Below are 3,800 nucleotides of genomic sequence, written 5' to 3'. Positions count from 1 at the left end.
TTTAATGTAAAATAAAATAAATAAATATAAAAAAATTTACTTGAAGAAATCTCTAACTTAATATTAAGGGAAGAAATATATTATTTTAATTATTTTCATCAAATATCAATGAGGTTGAATGTCTTATTATGTTTTTAATTTCTTTTAAAAATACTAGTTGTGTACCCGCGCAATGCGGCGGGATTTAAAAAGTTTACTAAAATTTATTCAATTTCGAAACATCAAATTATTTCAAGATGTCATAAGTCTACAACATTTGTAGCAAAAATAGATTCAAATAACTTTCAAATTATTAATAGCTTCTACGATCATCTGTAAAAAAAAACCTTTTATGTGGAATGTGTATAATTTTAAACCCCTTTATAATTGTAATTATATGTGTAAGGAATAAGATTAGAAGTGACCATCGATCCCATTRAGCAATCAATCTTATTGACAATCCTTTCTAAGGCAATATATCCAAACAAATTGATTAACAATTACAAGATCATAAACTTTTTGGGCCATTCCAAATCCTAAGTGAATTTTTATTCAAAATGATTAACAATTACAAGATCATACAAGACCAAATTTTACAAAAAGAATGTGTCAACGTCGTCAATATACAAAATGAGGAATATGTTTTGAATGAGACTTAACTCGACATCCTAATGAATCCAATTCCAATCAATCCAATTCCCATTTCTTCAGCAACAACTTTAACCTGTATGGCAAGTCCCACATGAGTGCAACTGCCAATCTCAAGGCATGGTTAAGCATATGTGACTGTGCTATATAAAGATTAAATAATCATGCACATAGAAATTTCCAAAATCCAACATATGACAGAAAAACAAAATAACAATGATGAAACTTTGAAGCTAKAGTAGCAAAAAGCCATACAGGAACTTTGCAYTTTTGCAGGTGGCATCTAAGTTTGCTGGATATAGTTACAAACAAATTATGTGATGGAAAAGTAGTAATAMTGATAGATCATGGTGAAACAATAATARCACGAAGAATGATTATACAKCGAATCTAGCACTGGTAACATGAAACTGCTAATGCACCCAACTCTTGCCATGAACACAYATGTAAAAAACATAATTTAAATTAAATCCAAAATATGACATTTCTTTTTCAAGAAACTGGCCAATCTACCTAAATAGGCAAGTTTGCATGTTCTAATCCAGGACCATGAATGCAATTAAACTTGTATGTGGAGAGACATTCCAAGTTTCAAATTTCGATAAGCAAGAGTTGCCTGCACAAGTTCATGTAACATCAAGCTACAAACCTGGTAAAGGTGTGAATTAACTTCTACACAAGTTTGATGGAGAGTTTCAACAGGAGCACCACTAAGTTCAAATTGACCACCAGGTTCAGAGATATACTTTGTTTTTCCTGAAAAAGAGTAACATAAATTATTTATAATGAMAAAAAGAAACAAAAAGGGCAAAATTGTTTTAGAATTAAAACAGGCAAAGAGCGTTGAATCAACATTTTGGCAGCCAACCATCTATTCCTATGTTGCCAAGGATTTTTCAATATCAAATTTATATCATTTTTGGACTAAAATTGGTGATATAAGATGGGGCTTATCAGGTCTTAAATGATGCATGAGAACATAATATGAAAAATACGAYGTACTTGTTTCCTTAATCTCGACCTTATGGCAGATTCTCGATCAAACTGTCTTTCTCCTCTCCCTTTTCAGTTCTCGGTCAATCTGCTCATAATTATTCACATGAAACAAAATTTGAGTTAAATCTAGAGAGTACAATTTGCATGTAATTTGTTCTAAGCTCTAATRCTTTCACCTTTCTTTCTAGGTCAACATTTTCCTATGAAATTACTGTGATAAGACCCAAAGAAATGTTACTTAGAAAAACACACAGAAAACWACAAAACAAGCAGTAGTTYAAGATTGTTTGGGACTGTTTTGATACAAACCAACAGTAGTAGACTRTTTCTACAGCAAAACAAGTTGTAGAAAATGTTAGACTGCATATGTATGATAAGAATGTTTGAATTGATGTTGCTTCATAGACTATAGACATTGGCCAAATTAGCCAAACCAAACAGACCCTAAYTTAGGTGCCGTTTACCAAACACTTACCCGAGTAAGCGTTTACCAAGTCACATTACTTTACCGGATGAATATAGCAAGGATTAAAAATAGTACCCGGTAAGAGCGAAAACAAGCAGCAAGAGTTGTACCCGGTAATTAAGGGCAAYGACTCTTACCATGGTTAGCGCTTACCGGGATAAATTGTTGCATACGATGCGTTTTGGTGAATAAAATCTTATCCAATAAGTAAGCGATAGTGTTAAATTTTACCGGTAGACACTTACCGGTAAGTGTTTAGGTAAACGACCCATTACCCTCATTGTGTTTAGACTTCAAAGTAAACTGGACATGCATGTGATCTTAAAAGAACAACATAAGTTACGAACAGTTAAGAAAAATTACTGTGAGTATAATGGACTCTTAGCATTGCATTTCTAAAGTTAAGACCCTAACTTAATGTTTTTAAGACTTTTTTTAAATCTGGTTTATAATGTAGTATATATTAGTTACCTCTAAAACTTGAATTGTATCCTTTCCTCTTATAACTTGGCTATAATGATGATAATGGGTAGTAGTTGAAGGGAGAGAATGGTTTACTTGTACAAATGGAGGTGGTTTATACAATGACTGATCCAAAGCCTTGGAATCCCACTGTATATCAGATTCAAGTGCAACCTCTTGCATCATTTGAAGCTTCATTTCCTTAGTGGGAGGGTCTGRTTTCAACTTTTTGACAAACTAATCACATGATTGTTTCCTTTTTAGTTTTGAAAACTTAATTAAAGTAGAAGATATATCTTTTATATAAAAACCATGCTTTAAGAAGGCAAGCACCTCTTGGTTGACATAAGGTTCAAGATAATTCCCACATCTCTYAGTAAATAAACTTCTGACTTCCCTCAATTCAGGCAAATCAGCAAATCTTGCAGCAGCAAAAATCAAAGATGGAATAGCTTCCTTGCATTCCTCAGAGCRTTCCTACAGGTGACAAGAATCGCTATAAATTTCAAATTTCACATGAACCTGTTAAATGTAGTTATGAACCTGTTAAATCAAAGATGGGGGTGGTTTGATTTCATTCAACACTTGAAACCATAAATCACGCCCATTACTTCGAAAATTTCTTTTAACAGGATTGAACCTGGCTCTCTCAAAAAGAAGCCAAACTGTCCAGTTTGATTCGGTTTGGCAATTTCAACTCATACACCCCTAGTATATTGTACAAACATGTGATCCCAGCCAGCAGTGCCAAAAATCTTGTTATTCGAGCAAATTGAAGTTCCAGCTATGTCGGGTCGATCCAAACTAATTTCCTTCTTCACCACACAAGAACCCTAACATATGACAGTTTATCCTTTTAACCCAAAAACACACACACACACACGTATATGAAAGTTTGGCTACAATAAACACCAACACATAATATAAATCGCTAAGGTTTTGAAATGGAAATGGACAATACTTCAAAGAAATCGCTAGGGAGCCGCGAAATGTAAATCAATACCTCAGGGAAATCATTGTTGAAAATCAATACTCCAAAACCCAGGTTATATGCACAGTCGTTTTGGGAGCCATGAATTTGAAGTCTGAACCGSTAAATTACTCCAAAAARAAGTTGAATGCAATGCTTACAACCTTCTTAACAAACAAAAATCTTAAAAAGATGATTACCTGATGATGCCAGAGAACTTTTCTCGCACAACTTTCGAACCAACACACATAATATCAGCAGAAGCCATCCTAGCCATCA

General features: G+C 33.5%; 1 long non-coding RNA gene across 1 annotated transcript; it reads right to left on the bottom strand.

The window, feature by feature from the left end:
• Positions 1-1,135: 1,135 nt before the first annotated feature.
• On the bottom strand, positions 1,136-3,794 carry LOC112514920. Its single transcript, XR_003069446.1, has 5 exons — positions 3,722-3,794; positions 2,885-3,028; positions 2,648-2,788; positions 1,630-1,708; positions 1,136-1,383 (listed from the first exon to the last, which is right to left on the bottom strand). It is a non-coding gene; the product is annotated as an uncharacterized LOC112514920 (long non-coding RNA).
• Between the last annotated feature and the right edge of the window lie 6 nt (positions 3,795-3,800).

This window comes from Cynara cardunculus, assembly GCF_001531365.2.
Source record: "Cynara cardunculus var. scolymus isolate 2C chromosome LG 6, CcrdV1, whole genome shotgun sequence".
Lineage (NCBI taxonomy): Eukaryota > Viridiplantae > Streptophyta > Magnoliopsida > Asterales > Asteraceae > Cynara > Cynara cardunculus.
This window is presented reverse-complemented; position numbering and strand designations above follow the sequence as displayed.